Source organism: Eulemur rufifrons, chromosome 8 (assembly GCF_041146395.1).
Source record: "Eulemur rufifrons isolate Redbay chromosome 8, OSU_ERuf_1, whole genome shotgun sequence".
Lineage (NCBI taxonomy): Eukaryota > Metazoa > Chordata > Mammalia > Primates > Lemuridae > Eulemur > Eulemur rufifrons.
In genome coordinates, this window is record NC_090990.1 from 2920091 (window position 1) to 2940713 (window position 20623).

The 20623-nt window shown below is 61.1% G+C and overlaps 1 protein-coding gene across 1 annotated transcript in view; it reads right to left on the minus strand.

Annotated features, from left to right (window-relative positions):
- Window positions 1-20623, minus strand: part of NOL9 (nucleolar protein 9) — a 111991-nt gene that overhangs the window by 60435 nt on the left and 30933 nt on the right. The window lies entirely within an intron of this gene.

A 20623-nucleotide genomic window follows, 5' to 3' on the forward strand; every position in this document is an offset into this window, starting at 1 on the left:
CCCCGAGCCGGGAGGCGGGACAGGGACACCCTTTTCTGCTCGGACCCCCGCCGACGCACCCCAGCCCCGCGCCCCGCGCGCAGCCCTGGGGACCCCGCTTGCGCTGCCAGGCAGTGGTGCAGCCAGAGCCAGGGGGCCCGGTGACCTCCAGTGGGGGCAGAGGACAGAAGGCAGGGTGATCGAGAGGGAGGAGAGGCCGTGTTTTGGCAGCCCCCGGGCTTGGGTGAGGCGAGGGCGTCAGGAAAACCCGGCCCCCAACTCGGCTGTCCGCTTGTCCCTGCGGCTGCCGGCGAGGTCGCCACCGCCAGGGGGCGCCCAGCACAGCCCGAGAGGGCGCAGGCCCCGGCTTGGGGGGCTGGGCTGTCAGCGCGCTGACGCTCGTTCCCAGGGAGGGCAGGCACTGCTATCTCCACCCATGTGTGGGGCATGAAATGACATAAAGAGACATAAAAGTCCACAGGCAGGACTGAAACCTGGACCTCCGACTCCAGGGGTATGGAATGGCCCCCTTCGGACACTCCTGGGTACCCATGGGGGTGAGGGGGGCACACTGTCTGCCATCCCACTCACCCCCTAGACAGCTCCTCCTCGGTCTGGCTTCATGGCCACAGAGGATGCAGAGTGGGACAGGGGGCAAGGGTCTGTGAGATGGCTTTGAGCCGCAGCAGTTTATCAGGGGCTGGGAGGCTTTAGGGGCTGCCTCTGCTCCCAAAGCCTAAGTCATCCACTGTCCACACCACAGGCAGATTTTTGAAAAGTAAAGCTTCCCATCTTGGTTGGAATAAAATCCCACCATGGCCTGGCTCCCAGGTCGCCTCCTAGCTGGTCCACCTGCTGGCCTTCCTCCCGTCCCTACAACCCACCAAGCTCAGGGCCTCCACCTCTGGCCTCTCTCTGTCTGGAATTCCATGGGCCCTCGATCTCCAACAGCTGGCACCAGGCCTCAACTTAAATGTCACCTCCCTATGGCGGCCTTTACCCTCCTCTCAAAAGAAATAGCCCCTCACACTCCCACTCTCAATCCCTTTAAGTTAAATTTCCTTCTTAGCATCTATTGCTACCTGAAATTACTTTATTTCTTTGTTCACTTCTTTAGTATCATTCTTCCCTACTAGGATGTCCTCTCTGGAGGCCAGGGCCCTTGGCTGTCTGATTGCCCCGTGTTCTCAGCACTTAGAACGATGCCTGCACACAGTAGGTGTGCTCACCATAGACTAGATCAGTGAATGGCTGACTGAAGGCAGAGGAAGGGTCTTCGTGCTACAGGAGAACTTAGGGGCAGGGAAGGTCTCTGCCAGGATCTCCGAGGCAGGAAGGGAGATCCCAGGGGAGTCCGTCCTTCCTTGCCCTCAATGGTCAACAGAGCCCTCTGCGCTGCTGGGCCAAAGGTTCTCTTCCTCCTCCTGGCATCCATGACCTTGGGCCTGCTGGTCCCAGGCAGGTGAGTTTCTACCTCAAATCTTGGTTGTCTTGCCCGGGACCACTGCCCCTGCTGCTGCCCCACAGACATAAGCTACTTTGCACTAAGCACTCCCAAGTGCCACACCTGTCCCAGGGGTTTTGGGCAGCAAATCCCATTTACTCTTCTCAAAGACTCTAAGGAGCAGATACTGCTACTATCCCCATTTAACAGAGGAAGGAACTAAGGCCTGCAGAGGTTAAGTGACTTTCCCCAGAGTCACCAGCTGGTAAGAGGGGAAACGGAGGCCTGTGCTTTGGACCACTACTCCTGTGCCTCAGGCACAGCGCGGGGGCTGGGACATGGAGACCAGCTAAGTGGGCAGCAGGCCCTTGAGGACCACCTTCTTGGGCACAGGGAAGATTCTGAAGCCCGCTTGGAGGGACCCCACTGGCATGGGGTAACCAGGTCGCATCAAGTGGAGACCACTAGAGCTGGGCCAGGGCATCCCTGAGTCCTGCTGCTGCTTGGGGGCCAGGGTCCTGCTGCCCCGGGGCAAGAGTACAGAGTGGGGACAGGAAAGGAGCCCCCAGCCCCTGCACCAGGGTAGGAGGGAGCCTGAGCCGGCTTCTGGCTTCTCACCCAGTCTCTACAGAAGGGAGCTGAACTAGCTCAGGAGCAGACCCAAGAGGTTCTGGCCCCTGACTCCCTGAGGAGGGGGCCCCTCCCTGGTCCAGCCCCAGCTCCAGGCTCATGAGTCAGGGCCGGCTTGTTGAAACTGATACCCAGAAACCAGATGCAGAGGCTGATGAATAATGGAGTCTCCAAGGCAAGGACCCCCCCAACTCTCCTTCAGCACCACCTCCCCGGCCCCAGAAAAGCAGAAGCCATCCCAGGGATCCCATGGGCATCCCTGCCCCACAATGTGTTGGGACCCCAGCCTGGTCTGGATGGGAGAGGGACTTCCCTGTCCAGGAGAGGACACAAGTCTGGGGCCATCTCCATGCTCTGCCCACAGGAGACTGGCCTGGAACCAGGAGTTGGGGTTCCTTGGCTGAAGGGCCCCTGCCAGGGGTTCTCCAGCAGGGCTATGTTGCCCTGGGAGCCTGCTGGCCCCAAGGCCCCACCTGCCACCTTGGAAACTCAGGGGTGGAGGCTGCATGCGTGGGCAGGCGGGCCAGGGCAGGGCGGCTCTGCCAGGCCGTTCTCTGGACTCCACCCGGCCTGCTCAGCTCCTCCCTTCCCCTAGGCCTGGGCCTCGCCCCTCATCCACTGAGTTCAAGGCCCACCTGGAATCAGAGCCTGTCCTAAGGCTCTGCCCTGTGCTGGGCAGATGGCAGGGGTGCAGAAAATCTCTCCCCAGGCTAGGCACCCCCGCACATGTCCTGGAAGCCAGCAAGGCCCCTTTCTTCCCTGGGAGTGGCCCTGGCTGGGCTGCCCAAGGCTGGGACCCAGTGCTAGAGAGAGGGAGGGCCCACCTTGATGAACCTTACCTCCTGCCCATTCCCTGCACAAATACCCCAGACCTTGGAGCCCCAGACCCCAGCATTGTGGCATCAGAACGACTGGACCCTGGGCATGCCCTTCCCCAGTGCCACATAGAAGGCTCTTTGGGAGGGAATGGGGGAGAGGGCACATGCTTGGGCTTCAGAAGACCTGGTTCTGGAGCCCACCTACCCCTGCCCTTCACCCCACTGGGCCTCGATCTCCCCACTTGTGCAAAGAGGGCACTGGCCAGTTCTCTAGAACTACCAAGGGATGACTGCTAGGTCTGGACCTTGGCCAAGGAGCAGGGGAATAGTAAAATACCCCCAGAGCTCCCCTAAACCTGAGCAAGGTTACTAAGGAATTTGAGCTCCATTTCCCCGCCTTCCATCAAGGCAGAGCCCCTCCCAGGTTGACCGATCCTCCCCCGGCGCCCCCTCCGCCCCAACCCCCAAGCGGCTGCCTGGGCACAGCCTCTGGCGCCCCCTGCCGGCCTCGAGAGGACCTTTCTGCCTGGGACCGACTCGCGGATGGGCAGGGGCGGCCGAGCCTCCCAAGCACCGGCGTGCCAAAGTCCCTCCAGGATCCCCGGCCCCGCCAACAACCTCACACCAGGACCCCGGGCCCATAGACTCCTCACGGCCCTATCTCCCGGCCGACCCCACCCTAGAGTCACTTGGGCGGACGCTTGAACTCATTCCACCCTCAAGTAAATGAAGAGGCCCCTCGAGACCCACCCTCAGGCCTGGCACTGGGTGGGACCCTCGACTTCGGGTTCTGTCCATTAATTCAGGGGCCCTGGTGCCCAGACCCACCCCTGTCCGGAACTAGCCCCGTTTCCCCGTGAGACTCACCTGGGGACAAGGGACTCCCCTGTGGCTGGGGCTCGGGCCAAGACTGCCAAAGCCCCAGGGGACGCGCTGGGCAAGGGGGACCGAAGCTGCGGGGCGGGCCCAGCCTACTCTGCGCCGACCAGAGGTGCGGCACGTAGGGGAATTACGGTACCGCGCGGGCGCTAACACCTGGGCGGGCCGGGGCGTACGTACCGTCGGCGCCGCCCAGCCGGACCCGGGAGAAAAGGGGTCCCGGGGGAGGAGGGGGCCGGCGCGGACCTCCGCGGGCCAGGGGATGGCAGGAGGCCGGGCCGTGGCTTGGGGGTAATCTAAGATCCCGGCTCGGGGGAGTGGGTAGGGAGCGTTCCTATTCCCAAGGGCCGGCCCTTACAGATCTCGGAAAAGTTCAAAGTCTCTGGTCATTAACCCGGGCTTGAAGGCAGGGGCTCGCCCATGGGGTGAGGGGGCGAGGCCTGCGACATAAAGCTGCCCTGGACCCCTAGAGGAGCCCTGGGGGACCAGGCGAAAGGACCCGCAAGCTGAGCCCGCTGCGGGAACCGCCCCAAACCAGGATGGGCTTCCGCTCCATTATAAAACAGGATTCTGAACTGGGCGTCGGTGGTGCCACAGAAACAGCCCGCCTTCCTCTGAGGACCCCTCTTTTTTTCTGGCCCAGGTGCCATGGCTGGAAAAGGGGGCCATTCCGCCCTTTGGTGGTTTACAGTTTCAAACAGCTGCACTCAGAACTGGGGAAGGGGAACTGTGTGGGGATACAGGAGTCCCCCCCTCCCCCCCCCCCGCAAAAGGCGGGTGAGGCTGCCCCAAGCACACCTCCCCTTGTCCCCTGCTAGTCCAATATCAAGAACCCCGATGGGCTGGGTTCAGACCGCCAGCGTTTTCCTGCACTTTCAAACTTCCTGCACCGCCTTCGCTGTGGCCCCTCACCAGGCCAGGGTCTCCAGACTGCCAGCACCGGTGCTCGCTGGAGCTGACTCCTGGGGCTGGGCCCACCCAGCGCAGCTCCTCTTCTCTGTTCCTTCTCGCTGGGCCAGGCCCCAGGGCTTCACCTGCTCCCCCAAAATTACTTAACCAAAGCCCAGGAGTTCCACTTGCATTGCTTCTCTGGTCCTGCCCCTTTCTTCAGCTACAGACAGGGACCAGTCACCTCCAAAAATCCCCCCACCTGGCCATTCCGAAGAACACTCTGGTCTCCTACTTCTTACCCCCAAGAGAATAGGTGACTCCCTCTCCCATTGTCCACTGCATCCTGCCCATTCTTTCTCCACTGGTATCTCAGATCCACCCCTTCCTCTGCCGGAGTCCCCTGGTCTTCATCTGGCAACCCCCTCCACCACCACACACGCACCCTGACTCATCCCTGCCACCTCACAGGCCATTGTTAAGCTGGAAGGGAACTCTGAGATCATCAAATCCAACCTCCACTCCACGCTCCACAATCCCCTGTACACAGCCCTTCTCACTTCTGCTTGAATACACTTAGGAATGGGGTGCTCACTACCTCCACTTGGGGGAATAGTGCGAGCTGTTGGAAACTGTCCTGTACTCAACCAAACTCAGTTCCCTGTCGTGGCCCATGGGAGCGTGCAGAGAAACTCACCTCTCACCTCCCTTTCCTCCTGAGAGCTCCTGAGGCTCTGAGAACAGGCAGACTTGGTTTGAGTCCCAGTCTTGCCTTAGCAAAGCATTTCACCTGCCTGCCCCTCAGCATCCTCTCTACAAAATGGAGGTGGCTAGTCCCCCCTGTGGGGGCGGGTGGCAGTGAGGACTAGATGAGGTTCTTGTTGTGGGCACTACAGCAGAGCATGGCACACAGCAGGTGCTGAATAAATGGTGGCTGCTAGACTGATTGCTCTTGTTTGAGGATTACACCCCATGGCTCCCATCTCCAGAATAAATACCCCTCAAATGTGGTGGCCCAGTGTCACAAGTGTCCTCCTCCATGTCCCCTGGTGACTTGGGGTCCCCTGAGCTGATTTTAATCAGACTGCCCAGCAAAAGGGAGCCCAGCAAGGAGCTGGGGAGCCCAGACACCTGTGGCCACCTTTCAGGAGGGCAGGGAAACCCTGCCTTGGTCTCACCCCAGCCTTCCTCCGTCTCCCACACACTGTGAGCTCCACCTGCCCCGGGAACACAGCAGGCGTGCAGTGAACACTTGTCTCTCTGGGGCCAGGTTCGGTGGCTCATGCCTGTAATCCCAGTGCTTTGGGAGGCCGAGGCGGGAGGACTGCTTGAGGCCAGGAGTTCAAGACCAGCCTGGGCAACATACCAAGACCTTGTCTCTACAAAACATTTTTAAAAATTAGCCAGGCATCCTTCTAGTCCCAGCTACTCAAGAAGCTGAAGTGGAGGAATAGTTTCAGCCCAGGAGTTTGAGGCGGCAGTGAACTGTGATCATGTCACTGCCCCCGAGCCTGGGTGACAGAGTGAGATCTTGTCTCTAATTAAAAGAAAAAAACTTGTCTAGCTGGGCAGGGTTGGGTGGGTAGAGTCTGGGGTGGAGCCTGGGGAGGTCTCAGATATCAGAGAGGTACAGAGGGCACATCCAAAGTCTGGGGGGTGACTGTTATTTTCCCTACAAAGTAGATGGATGCCATGACCAGAGCTAGCATCCCCCTGGACACCTATGTCATGCCAGGCTCTGTGCTAAGCACTTTATATATGGGGGCCTCTTTTAATCCTCACTGAAACTCTAGAAGCTTTATTTTCTAGATGAGGAAGCTGAGGCTCAGAGAGGTATAGTGACTTGCCCAGGGTCACCCAGCTGGAAAGGAGCGGGCTTGATCCTGGAGCTCATAGGTATGGGCCACTCTACATATCTTCACCCTGGGGAGGGGCAGGGACACCATCTCTCTCCGTGGCACACAGTCCAGACTCCTCACTTGGGCATGTGGGGTGCTCCTGGTCCAGCCTGCCTCCCTCTGTCCATGGCCCCTGGCCTCGCCTGCTCCCTACAGCCCCCCAACATCCCTGCCTGCTCACTCAGCTTTCCTCCACCTCCATACCTCCTTATTCCTCAGGACTCCAGCTGCCTCCTCCAGGAAGCCCAGCCTGGTTATCCCCTCCCCGCAGTGGGAACTCCAGGAACAGGAGGTAGGGGTAGGGGGACTGATTCATCTCAGAAGCCCCAGCACCCAGGAGAGCCTCAAACAAAATACCGAGGGTGGGCCCAGAAGCTGAAAGGTCCAGCCCTGTGTGACGACAGCCCTTCCCCAGGGCAGTCTGGGGCATCAGTCTGGCCAACCAAAGTTGTCACCTCCCTTCCGTCCTTCTCCCAGCGGGGCTAGGACGTCAGCTCCAGGAGGGCACCCCCTCATTCCCTGGAGACCTCCTGGGCCTAGAACTGGGCCTGGCACCAGCAGACACTCAAAGCTGATTGGTGAGTGAATGAATGAAGTCATCTCCTTCGAAGCGCTAGTCACCTCCTGAAGAGCAAGAGGGGCACTGCTGGGAGAAGCCTCGCTCCAGGCCAAGCTCCGTCAGTCACGCTGTGTGACGTGGGCAAGTTCCTCCACCTCTCTGAGCCTCGGTTTCCTTACATGTCAGGTGGCAGTAAGAAGAAGGCTTTTCTCCTGAGGTTCTCGTGAGGGCTCACTGAGACCAGCAGGAGGCCGGCACAGAAACATGTTTGGTCCATGGTCGTTACTATTATTTTCAACAACAGTGATATCCTCTGGTCCTCTTTCTCACCAAATCTGAGCATTCCTCACCTCCTCTCAGCCCCTGCCTCTGCATTTCTGGCTGTGGCAGTTTCCCTTCCTGCACTGCCCTTGCTCTGCCTGTCCATGTTCTCCCAACCATTAGGGCCACCTCCTCCAGGGTGTCCTCCCTGACTGGCCCTCCTGCCTCTGATCCCTCAGTCATCTCTGTCCCTGCAGTGAGTCTGTGCAGTTTATCCCAAACTGGGTCCCAGTGGTGACAGGGCCCAGACTCTCCCCCTGTAGGCTGGGTGACCCTCTGGCTGCTGATGCCAATGGCAGCTGTGCTGAGCTCCAAGCAGGCCAGAGCATGGCTGGAGCTGGGGTCTGGATGCTGCAGGGGGCCCACGCCCACTCTGAGACCAGCTCTTGTCTCACAGTCCTCAACCCTGCAGCCTGCCCCTGCCTGCAGCAGCGTGGGGGCCTGTCCTGGGAGCAGCCGCCCAGAGCAGAGGCTGGGACAGTGTGCCGTGGGCTTCCTTGCCACCCCTTTAGGTCAGGCAGAGGCCTCAGGGCTTTGCGGACCCCCGGCAGGATGTACGCTAGGGGGAACTGAGGCCAGGTTGTTGCCAGAGCCGCCGTCTGGGAGAGAGGCAACCAGCCAACACCAGAGCCCGATGCCAGGCACCATCCGTGCCAGCAGATTGTATCTGACATCACAGCCGCCCCCTTGCCCGGTGACCACGGCAACTGGAGGCCTCCCCCTCCCCTCCCCGCCCCCAGAACAGTTCTCCATGTTCCTTCCCACCATGGTCCTCCTAGGCAGAATGAGTGTGTATGTGTCTGGGTGGAGGTGGGGGTAGGGGAGCTGGGGGCTGGGAAGGTGGCATTTTAAATTTCCTGCAGCTGGCAGAGTTGCGCCACACAGTGGTTAGGAACGGGGACCTTGGCATTACATAGACCTGGGTACCGGGTTTGAATACCAGCTCTCCCACTTCCTAGCAATCTGTCCTTGGGTGATCTGCTTCACCTCTCTGAGCCTCAGTTTCTCTACCTGTAAGTGGAGATAAGGACCCATCTCAGAAAGCTGGGGCAGGAGTCATTGAGTCCTCAGTGCCTGGGCCTGTCACTGTAAGTGGTGCCAGTTAGTACTATTGTCACCTACATGCATGCTGGGAAGGGCCAAACCTGGGTTCAAACTCTGGCTCATCTCTCATGAGCTGTGGGGCCTTGGCTAAGTCACACAACCTCTCTGAACCTTGGTATCTTCATCTGGAAAAGCATCTGTTGATGCTTTCCCTGCAGAGCTGCTGCAGGCAGTGCTTAAAGGCACAGAGGGCCTGTGGCACCGAGCCAGCACACCACAGGCAGAAGTGCCCAGGCAGCATTTGTCCCACTAGCCCTCTTCTGGCCCTTTCTCCCTGGTTTATGTTTTGCCCCTGGCACTTCAAGACCAAGTGGCCTCTTCCTCCCGTTGTCATCCCCAGGGCCAAAGTCACACTCACCAAGTCCCAAAGTGTCCCAGACTCATGCCCAGGCCTGAAGAGCAGTGGGGTACCACAGGCAGGGTGCCAGCTGGACACTGGACCAGAACCTTGGGAGACCACTTCCCCCTGCCCAGCTTCAGCTTCCTCATCTGTGACATGGGACAGCTGCAAGGATCACAGTGCAGCAAAGGGCTTTGGGGCCCCCCTTCCCCCCTGTCCTGTCCTTGCAGAAGTCCCTCCCCTCCACTATTCCTGAGCCAGGAGCAGCCCCTCTGCCTCCTAAACCAGCCACCCAGTGGCCCTACCTGCCCCTGAACCCAAGGACACTGCAGCCCAGACAGCTGCACCCTTGCCAGGGCTCTCTGGATATCCGGTGCTTGGATAGAGAGCCCTGTCCCCTCTGCCCCCAGGTGTCCCCAGGCTGTCCAGCCTTCCTACCTTGGCCGCCCGCCCCTTGTCCATGCAGGCCGGGTTCTGACAGCGAAGTCCCTTCTCCTCGGCTGGGCTGAGGTCTGGGCTGTGGTCGTCTGCAGAGGAGGAGCAAAGGGTATCAGTGGGGGTGGGGGGACACTCTGGCTCCCCTGGGCCCCTGCGGCCTCCTGACCAGAGGAGGGTGGGGCAGTCTCCTCAGTCCTCCCTTCAAAGGAGGTCAGTGTCCCTTTCTCTTTTAAATGCCAACTTATCTGCACGGGAATCTGTTTGCAGAGCCCTTTTCTTGCTGCAGTTCCCCAGGGAAATTATCCAGATTCCACGGGGAGAAAATCTTTGGAAATAAGCTGCTCCCTCCCTCTGTCCCACTAGTTGGGGGGGTGGCCCTCAGTGACCTTGTGGGGCCCCAGACTTTCTGGGGGATCCCTGCAGGATGGCGGGGGGAAGGGGGACTCCAGGGGTCAATGATACCCTCCCAACCCTGCCCTCCACATCACTCCCTTTAGGGACAGACACCCCCCCAAAGGCCTGGGGTGACCCCCTCTTTCCCCTGCTGCCCTGAATTTGACCCCTCCAAGCTGCCTCTTCCTGGGGGCCAGGGCGCAGCAGAGGAAGGGGCAGGGATGGGGGTCTAAGAGGCACGGTGCAGGGGGCGGCGGGCGGTGGGGGCGAGGGGGCGGGAGGTGGGGGAGCTGGGTGCTGCCGAGGCGGCCAGGACAGGGGGGCGGCGTTTGGGCCCCAGCGGCCCTGAGCCGAGGCGGGCGTCCGCCTCCACCCCGCAGGCCCTGCCCGAGTAGGGGGCGGCAAGCCCCCCACGCTCCCCGCCCCGCCCCCGGGGTCCTGCCCGCCCGGCCACCGCGTGGAGGGCCAAGGCACCTCTGCCGCACTTACCCATGGAGCCGGCGCCGGGCAGGGACGCGGGGAGGCCGCAGCGCCGGACCCTCGCGGCGGGAGGCGGGCGGGCGGGGCAGGTGGCGGTGGGCGGAGCCGGCGGGGGCCCCGCCTGCGGGGGGCGGGGAGCCGCGGGGACCGGGCTGGGCAAAATGACTGGGTGACCCAGGCGCTGTCCCTCCGCCCCAGCTCCCCGAGCCTGGCCAGCCACCACGGAGGAGGCCTCGCTCGAAAGTGTTTGATGTGGTCAAGGGACATTGTCTCCATCTCCTGGGGGGGGGGGGCATCCACGCTGCGATTCCTCCCGGTGTGGAAGGTGCCATCTCGGTGGACAGGGGGTCTCCTGGCCTCAGAAAGGCAGGCCAGGGCCGCCCCAGCCCCGCAGAGCCCCCGCCCCCGTTCGGAATTGCGGCGAGGTTAGAGGGTTTAAATGACAACGCGGGGGCTGGCCCGGCCGGCGAAGGGGAGTGGGCCTGGTTGCTGCTGTTGTTTTATTTTTCTCATCTCTGTTGGTTCGCAGTTCAAAAACTTTACTGAAGTAGAAATATGGACAGAAAAGTGCACCTGCCATGAGTGCACGGCTCCATACATTTTCACAAAACTCACTTTCACAAAATAACCAGCACCCAGAGGAGAAGCAGGCATCCCCAGGCCCCGAGCTGGCTCCCCCATGCGGGCCACTCTCCCCAGCCCGGCAGCGAGTGGATTGGTTTTGCCTGGTCTCGTACTTTCTATAAAGGGAATCAGGAGATACTTGGACAGGATTTTAATGATCACAGACCCCTCTGCACTACAGAAATGGAGCCTCTCGCAGAGGTGGCTGAGACCACCCCCCAAGGGACTCAGTGCTCCTGAGCCCGTCCCTAGACCCCATCCCACCCTGCATATTGGTGACAGGAGGTTCTGGGTGGACAAGACCTGGATATAGAAGATCCATTTTTCGGTTGGGCCAGGGGCTATCTCCTGAAGTCTGAGGGGAAGGCTCCCTGACCCTTCTCCTGGAGGCCTCTCAGTTGGAGTAGCATGCCTGCCCTCCTGCATGGGTCCCTTACATGGGCTGAGCCCTGGGACCGACAGGTGACCAGAGCCTGGTCCCTGCCCCAAGGACTCTTGGCAAAGTAGACTGTGGTGAGTCCCAATTCTTCTGGGCTGTGTGGTTCACTCAGCAAACACACATCGGGGGTCCCTTGAATGCCCCCATGTGCCAGGCCTTAAGCTGGGTGCTGGGGACCCATTGACAAGCCATGGGGAGTTCACAGTGGGCACAGCGGGCAGGGCCGCCCCGTGGGGACAGCACACCTCCAGTGCACTGGGGAGCATCTGCACTGAGGGCTGCCATGGCCACCCTGTGGCTTCCAGCCATGGCCCGGTGTCCCTCAGTCTCCTCTCTGTGCAGACATTTTCCAGTGTGAAGCAGGGGTCCTGAGAAGTGGGGACCGCACCTGCCAGGGATCACTCAGGACTCTCAGGCCTGGTCCAGACTCTGCCTGCACAGTGCTGGTTTCCCTCTCGGAACCTGTGCTTCCTCAGCTGGCCAGCAAGCCAGCAACGCCTGTCCTCCCTCTAGGCTGGAGGCAGGGGCAGCCAAGGTGGCAGATGGCCCTGCAAGGACGGTGACAAGGTCCTGGGGTTAGTAGTCCCAGTGGCCTGCAGCCCCAGCCCTGACTTCCTGGAGGGAGCTGACTCGAGGGTGGGGTGGGCTCAGAGCTCTTGTCCACCATGACTCCAGCAGCCCCTCCTCTGCCATCGGGGTTTCCATGGGGAACTGGATCCCTCCGTCAGCTCTGGGGGAGTTTCCCATGCACCCCACCTGGGCCTTCTTGAACTGAGTGGCACAACATCTGCCGTTGGCTCCAGAAAGTTTCCAGGTTCCTGAGTTCTCAAAACTCTAGATCTGGGGTCAGGTTCTCATGCCCCTTGCCCCCAGACCTCTGGGTTCCGGCTCCATATTCTGAAGGCTCTGGGCTACTTCCTCTGCCACTGGGGTCTGGAACTACCTTACCAACTGTCTGGATCCCACCGTGATTGCACCAGGCCACAGCCACTGTAGGGCCTGCCTGCCCCGTGGCTGTCGTGGGGTTGTTGATGCTTGGGCTCCGGGGTTCTTTGTGCTGGGACTTCCAGGTGCTGGGGTCTGCCTGTCTGAACTCTCTGGCCTCTAGTTCCTCAGTTTCAGCACGCTTTCCGGGCTTCTAGACCCTGTACCCTGGACTGCTTGGTCCTCGCTGCCCTGGGAGGTAGCTCTCTCTGTGCTCTGCTCTCAAGCTGCAACTTCCTGGGTCACCTCCGGGAGCTCCTCTGTCCCGGGGATTGCAAACACACAAAAAAATCAGTCAAGACCCTGCTAGCTCTCCAGGCCCAGAGAGGGCCCTCTGGAGGCTGGGGATGGGGTTCAGGCGTGGGGACAGGTGGAGCCCTCCACAGGCCTGCCATGGGCTCCCCCGCAGGCAATCTGTCCCCGTCTAAGCCCTTGAGGAAAGGGCGGGCCTGGTAAGGGGGACATATCATACCAGCTGCTGTCATGCAGCGTTGGTTGGGCTGGAAATTGCCACCTAGCCTAGCTCAGCCCATCAGATGTGCTCTCTTGAGAGGATGAATTGAGACAGGCAGCTTCCGTCAGGCCCTGGAGCCCTGAGGTCGCAGAGAGCCCGTCTGGATGGGAACGAAGCCCCAAGACTGTAAGGGAGCAGGAACAAGGGGACCTGCGGTGGAGGCCGCCCTAGAGCAGAGAGGGCAAGGAGAAGGCAGCTTTGTGACAGTGGGCAGTTCCCTCGGGCCAACCTCTTTCTTGTACCCCCCACTTGGGTCACCCTGAGCAGGTGTCTGCTCCTCGGCCAGACCCCAGGCAGACCTGGAACCCTGAACTTGAGCAGGGTCTGAAACAGCCCCACTGTCCCCGGGCTCCTCTGATGCCCACAGCCCCAGGGAGAGCAGGGCCTCCCCCCCAGGCAGACGAGCCCACGCACCGGTTCTCCCCACCCTCTGGCTTCGGCACAGGGGGCCGCTTTGGCTTCCCCCCCAGCACGATCTCCACCAGGATTGGCTGTTGGGACGCCCAGGCAGAAGCCGGGGGGCAGACATGTTTTGTTTGGCTGAGCACAGTGTTTCAGAAGAATTTAAATTGGTTGCCAACTTTGAAAAGTCAAGAGATTTCACATAAAAATCCAGATTTCTGGCTTCTCTTGACAAACCAGAGGAGCCTGGCAGCTCCAGACCCGTATCCCTGATGGCTCCAGTTCCCGAGCTGTGTCTGCCTTGGACCAGCACAAGCCCTTCCAGCCCCCACCATCCCCACCAGTCCCCTGTCACTTCTCCCCAGCCCCCCTCACTCGTGCTCGCTGCCTCCCCGGTAGGTAGCTGGGCCTTCCCAGATCTGCCCTCGGCCCTCCTGCTGTCCTCCCAGTCGCTGTCTGCTGACTTCCTGCCTGCCCTTCACGGCCCAGGTTTAATGCTGCTGCCTTCTGGAAAGCCTCCCCGGCACAACACATCCCAATTCCAGATGCATCTCTCCCGGCTTGACTCCCACTGCCCTGGGACAGGCCTTTGAAGTGACCTATCATTTTTGCCTGTCTTCCCACCAGATCGCTTCAGAACAACTGGCAATAGCCATAGCTGTCACTTGCTGAACACCTGCTGCTGGGGACTCTTTGCTTTCCACGGATGGTCTCATTTCACCATCTACCTATATGGAGAGATGATCATTGTCCCCATTTTACAGATGAGGAAACTGAGGCTCAGAGAGTGGAGTGACTCGCCCAAGGTCGTGCAGCTAGTGCGTGATGAGGCTGGGACTGGAGCCCAGGTCTGTGAGACTCCGACCCATGCTCCTAACCACAGGCACAGCACTCCCATGCTGCCTGGTACCATGGGGTGTTTGGCAAACGAGGACTTGTGCCCCCATCATGACCTAAGTGCCCCTTTCCCAGCTGGCCCCAGGCTGACACGAGTGTACAGGAAACCACCCTTGTTCTCACATTCTCCCCATGAGCCCCCCACTCTGATGAACCCCTCTGCCCCAGGCAGGCAGAGCCTCCCTGCCCAGCACCTCCCAACCCTGGCCTGGCTGTGCAGAGGCTGCCCCTCCCAGGAAGCAGCTGTGGCCTTGAATGCCCCCTCCCACGCGAGCCCAGCCCTCCCGGGAGCCTGTCCCTGCTTGGGCAGCTGCCGCAGGCTATGCAGGGGCTGGATTCCCCTCACCAGGGCAGCCTGGGAAGGGCAAGATTTGGCCCAAACCCAGCCAAAAGCCAGGGGGGGCTTATCATAAGCACAAGGCTACTGGTCCCAGGACATCTGCCACTCCTGACACAGGACACTGGTCAGAGTGTCTGAGGCCTAGCAAAGAAACATAGCTCCAATCTCCTTCCCAAAGCGCCGCGGGGCATCTTGGGGTGAGGCAGCTAAGCGGAGACCCAGCCAGAGGGGGGAGTTGGGCCACAGCCGGAAGCTGCTCCTGCCCACAGCGCAGGGCCATTGCGCTAAGGGGACTGGAGAGCTCCATGGCCGCCCACACCCTTGGGTTCAGTAAGAAGAGGTGGGAGGACACATGCAGAATTCCTTCCTGGGGCCGAGAGACCATGCACACAGTTCTGCACACGGGCCTGGGGCCGGCCACTTCCTCTGGCTGAGGCTGCCGTGGGCGCCTGAGCACCTGCCCGCCCGGGGCTTCCTCCCCACGCTCCTCAGGAACGACTGAGGGAGGAACAGGAGCCGGGCTGTAGAAATGATTTGAAATGCTGATTCCCGACAGTCACGCTCCACCTCACAGGGCTGGGCTGGTGCCGGCCGACACCCACCCTGCATGGGCCCGGGCCAGGGGCTGGCTAGTGAAGGAGGACAGAGGATGGAGCCCCACACAGCCGTGTGCCCTGCTCACCCGCCCACCCAGCCGCCTCGGCTCACCCACGAGACCTGCTCACGGCTGTGGCCCAGCCGCTGTGCAGAGCCACCAGCCTCTCTGCCAGCCTGGGGAAGGCTGGGGTGGCACAGGCGGATGAGCAGGGCCTTCATCCTGGGGCTCAGGCTGAGGGTATTGGGGTGTATCTAGGTGCCACCATTCAGGAGCTCTTGGGGCCTCCCCCTGCCAGAAGAAAAGGGGATACCAAGAATGGCCCTGCCTGAGACGTGGGCTTGGAGTTTCCAGGAGCCAGCGCTTAAAGGAGCCCCCGCTAAATGTTAGCTGCGCGGCTGGTGTGATCCGAGGGGCCCCAGAGCTGTGGAACCCCAGAGGCAGGAGGGACGGGGCCTTCACAGATGTGACTCCAGAGCTGCGTCTGAGTGGTGTGGCCGTCTCCAGCAGAGCGGCTGGCAGGATGGCCGAGCTGTAGGGCCCCTGGGAGGGCTGGCACCCCACAAACCGCAAGCAGCCACACTGCACCTGCCCCACCCTGCCTGGGGAACACAGTCCGACTGGGGGCAAGGAGTGGGACACAGCCTCGCTCTGGGCCTCCCTGGCCTGGTACTGGCTGAACCACTGCAGACCTGAGGCAAGTCCCGCCCTGCTGGGTTCTCAGCCACCTTACTCGGGTGGACAGGAAGCTGCCAGGCAAAGAGGTACAGCAGGCGGGGCTCCCACAGCTCGCCCCCACCCGACCTGCTGAGAGCTGAGGGGAGCTTTGTCCTGTCTGGCCCCCCACCACACCCCCCTGCATTCCCACCACCCCCACCCAGAACAGCTCCACGGGCTGGGGCAGCTGGGCCCCCCCTCAGTCCTGCCCTCCCTGCCTCTTGCACACACCCCTGAAGGTGTGGGAGCTCCTGGGGCCCAGGGGCGCACTGCACCTGTCCTTCCCCCCCCCAAGCAGCCACGTCCCCCTCCACCACAGCCAGGGACTCGTCACAGGCAGGGACACCTGGCCTCTGTACCCACCAGGCTCCATTCTCCCTTCCGGAGCAGCGTTTCCTTTCTCCCTTTCCAGAACCATCCCACATGGTCTGGGGGCTCCCTCCTGCCTCCCATGGTGAACCCCACTCTGGCTCAGGGATGGACTCAGGGAAGGGCCTGTGCCAGGCTGGGCAGGCGCCGTCCCAGGGCGAACCAGGCTCGCAGCCTCACAGCACCGTGAGCTAGTGACCAGACCTCGGTTTTTGTGACCGCTCCAAAGCGCCCCGATGGAACCGAGGCCCAGTGCAGGCCAGCTGAGCTGGGACAACAGAATGGCAACGCTGACAGCCAGCACCGCCACGCCACGCCCTTCCTCTGCCGCACGCTGTTGCAAGCGCTCCAGGGGTCATCTCCGTTGGTGCTCTCAGTCTCCCACAACGCTGGCGGCATCCTTATTCCCATTTATACAACTTTCCCAACATCTCACCCCTGGGAAACAGCCAGGGTGACAGTTAAACACAGGCTGTGCGGCTTGGCATGATCCTGTCCTGCCTCTGGAGGGCTTAATCTCTCTGTGCCTCTGTTTCCTCATCTGTAAAATGGGGCTAATAGGAGAAATGACCCACATCCCAGGGCCTGGAAGATGAACATTCCAGAAGGGCTCATCCCACCACTTGGCCCTGAGAGAAACCTGTGGCCCGGTCTTGCGGGTGGAGGGAGGCAGAGGCCAGGCCTGAAGCCCTCGCTGCACAGCCGGGCCGGCCCTCAAGGGCGAGAGGCCCCTCCGGCCCTCAGGGCCTCATGCTCGGCCCTCTCCTGCACCAGCAGCGGCTCTCAGGAGAGCCCCGGGCCCCGGGCCTGCACCACCTCGGAGCAAATGGCTGTCAACAGCGTGGGCACAGCGAGCGGGCCACAGGCCAGAGGGAGGTGGCCAGGTAGACCAGGTGCCAGAGCCTGCTGAAATCCTCCCGGGAGGTGGGGCTGCACCTACCCCCAAGGTCCTCGATGATGTCCAGGGTGGAGCTCCAGGAGAAACGCTCCACTGTGCCCAGCTCCAGCTCGGCCAGGTCGCCGGGCAGGGCCTCCAGCTCGTAGGCGCCCCGCTTCCTCCAGTAGAGAAACATGCTGAGGCCCAGGGAGGCCACCCCACCCGGCCTGCACCCTCTGAGGCCGGGTGGCCTGGGGACTGGCCTGGACGCACTGGGTGCAGGGACGTGGGGGCCACAGGGGCTATGGGGGCCGGCTTCGGCCAGCAAGCGCGGCCCTCCCCGGGGAGGGAAGCATTCTGGGAGCGGCCGGGGGCCTCGGAGCTGACCAATGGCCAGGGCCCCAGCCCCACACAAAGCTCCTTTCTTCCCCTCCTACAGACATTTTACAAATTTCGCCTTCCCGGCCCCCTCGGAGCCCCCGCCGAGGAGATGGGCTGGCCGTCTGGGGACGGCAGAGGCCCGGAAAAGAGTGCGATTGTTTCCTGGTCTCTTTGCTAAGATAAGTTTTCAGAGAAGAAAAATGTGCTGCCCCAGGAGCAATTCCAGCATCCCACCCCTGACCTCTGACCCTGGCCCCCAGCCCCAGCTGGACCCTGCAGAATTTCTCAGCGAGGAATGGGAGCACCTGTGGGGATGCCATGGTGCCCCAAGAGCTGCGTCCAGCTCCCACCTTGGCCCCTCCCCAGGAAGCTCAAGGCACATTGCCCAGCTCCGCTGAGCCGAGGCCCCACGGAGGCCCCCCAGGGAGCCAGCAGGCAGGGGCTGCTGGCCAGGCCTGATCCTCAGGCTGCCTGTGAGGTCGAGCTCTCCCCCCTGGGCTCTGACCGAGGGTCTGTCTCCTCTCTGGGCCAGCCACACTTTACCCGGCGGCCTCCCCATCAGACTATGTCACTCACACCAATGGTGGTGCCATGAATGGAGCCCTGGGCCGGCTGCGCCTGGGCAAAGAGGCCCCACCACCATCAGGGAGCCTTGTGCCCCTGCAGGGTGGGCCGGGTCGGAGGGAGGGTGGAGTGTGGGTGCAGAGCCACCCACAAGAACCACGAGAAGCATGAAAATCCAGCTACATAGGTGGGAAAGTGAAAAGTCACTAGTCCGCTTATTCCAGAGCCTTGTAAAAATTGCAAATTTTTCAAGCTAGAAAATAACAACTACAAATGTATAGTGGTCCTCCCGTGGAGACACTTCTGCCATTGCACCCTGTGCCCCTGGCAATCACTGAGGCCTTCCCCGTGGAGGTGGGGACTGACGCACGGCACAGATGAGGTGAATGAGGATGGGCTAGTATGCAACAGAACTTGAATTTGAGCCCAGGACTGTCTAGCTTCAAGGCCAACTTGGGGGCCTGGACAAGCAAGCGGGGGAGGCCACTGGGAGATCAGAGGGCATCGGGCAGCTCCTCGGAAACCCAGACCTGGAGAGACCAAGAGCACCTTGTACTGACCTCCTCGCTGGGCTCTGCCCGGCTGCCAAGCTGCTTCTGTCTGACCCTGCCAAGGCCCCCCCAGCCACCAGGCCTGAAGGCGCTGGCCTGGGGTGGGCAGAGCTGGCCCGCCCACCAGACCAGATGCCTGGCAACAGGGAGACCCAAGGCCTGGGCAAAGGGAGCCAGAAGCAGAAGGCTCTGCTTTCCTGGGAGTGGTGGAGGGGCCACCCCAGGGCTGTGGGGGGGTTGGGGGTGCTGGGGGTGGCCATCCAGGCAGCCTGCACGCCCCCAGCTGAGGGCTAAGGTCCCAAGAGCCGGCTTGAGTAATTTGAACCATATGCCTGCCTGCCTTCCCCCCCAACTGGCACAGGGCCAGGGAGGACAAACCCAGGGCCCTCTGTCCTTCATCACTGGCACCCACATGGCCTGGGCCCCAGCCACAGGAGGTTGGGGGTGCCCCTGGCTTGTGTCCACCTGGCCAGCGGCCAGCGTGGGGGTGTCAGCTCGGGAGTGAGACATCTGGTCTCAGCACCCACCCCAGCAGAGGCCAGGGCCACAGAGTCGGGGGTGGTTGGTGGTCCTGGAGCCGTTACCCAGCCCAGACCCCGCTGCATCTGAGCCTGGCGAGAGCCACACCTGCTCACGTCTTCAGGATAGCCAGCCCCAGTGCAGCCGCCTGGGTGGGCCACAGATTGCTTCCTACCCTCAGCTTTGGGCTGAACACAAGGAACCCCACCCACCACCCCTCATGTACCCACCTGAGGAGGCCCCACTCCCAGGGGTCCATCTGGGACCCTCCTGAGGGGCGCCTGGCACACAGGAGGCCATGCTCCACCCCTCTGTCCCAACTCCCCGCGGGCACAGAGCCTGACCACACCGAGCCTCGAGCCGCCCTGCCTTTGCATGAGCTGGTCTCCAAAATCACATCAAACTTATTTAAAAATTATATTAAAGCAAAATCACATAAAAATTTAAGTATAAAAATATATATGATTATAAATTATAAAAATATAATTATTAACCCCATCAAACCTCATTTTATATATTAAAAAGACAAAGACTAAAGTCATTTAACTTTTAAAAAATATGATAACTCAGACGAAAGACATAAAAGACCACATAGTCTATCCTATTTTGTCTTCTCTCCAAAAAACTATATGTTATCACAAAGTCAAAAATTCAAATAAAAATAAATGAACATAACTTCTTACATTTATCGCCTTATCTCAGCCTTGGGAGCCCCACAGCCCCCGGACAGGGAGCCTGAGCCCAGGCAGGGAGTCCTCAGAGGTTTGCCTCTTGTCCCCACCTCCGGTTCCTTCTGAGCTCCAGTGGCATCTCCTGGCCTGGGGCCGGGGCAGGACAGGCAGAGGGACGGGGGCTAGAGACACGGCCAACTCATCCAGTGCCTGGCAGTGGCCTTGGACGTCCTGTGCAAACCACAGCTGCTTCCTTGAGGGCGGGAGTGCCACGTGAGGGCCTGAGCAGGGGCCACCCCCACAGGGTTGTGCTGAGTAAGGGGCCAAAAGAGGAAGAGGAGCAGGTGGCAGGAGCAGACCCCCCACCCCTCTGCAGCCACCTCCCAGGAAGCCACTGGCCAACAGAGAGACGTTGGCCTTGGGGTATTTTTCCGCCTGAGCTCACAGTCTGGGGGACTTCCTGGGCCCCTTGGTGTCTATTCTCCCTCAGCCACCTGGGTGACCCCTTTCCACTGTGCTGGGTCCCTGGGTCCCTGAGGGCAGCTCCCCATGGGGCAGGACTAGGTTCAGAGTTCTGCCTCACGAGCTATGTGGCCTTGGGCATGATACTACTTGAAGCCTCAGGTTCCAGATATGTAAAATGGGTCAAAAGAGAGCCCCCCCATAGGGTGTCGTCTCCACGAGACCTGCCACAGAGGGTTTCACAGGGAAACCCTTGGCAGAGGACAAGCACTCGCCCCAGGGGATGAACACTTGGGGGCCCCTGCCTCTGCCAAGGGACCCCACCCCCCCAAACATGGCCCCTTGTGTTCCCCTGAGGCCTCAGAGGCAGGTGACCACATCTCTTCCTCTCCCTCCTGCTGTCTGGGGAAGCCTGTCTGGACCCCAGGGCACTGGCGAGACCCGCTGTGTGAGGGTCGGGGACACGGCCAGTGCCGCTGCCCGCACTGTGGGGCGGTGCTCCCGGGTCGGCTGCAGAGCCCGGTAGGAATTAGAGCTGCCGGAGCC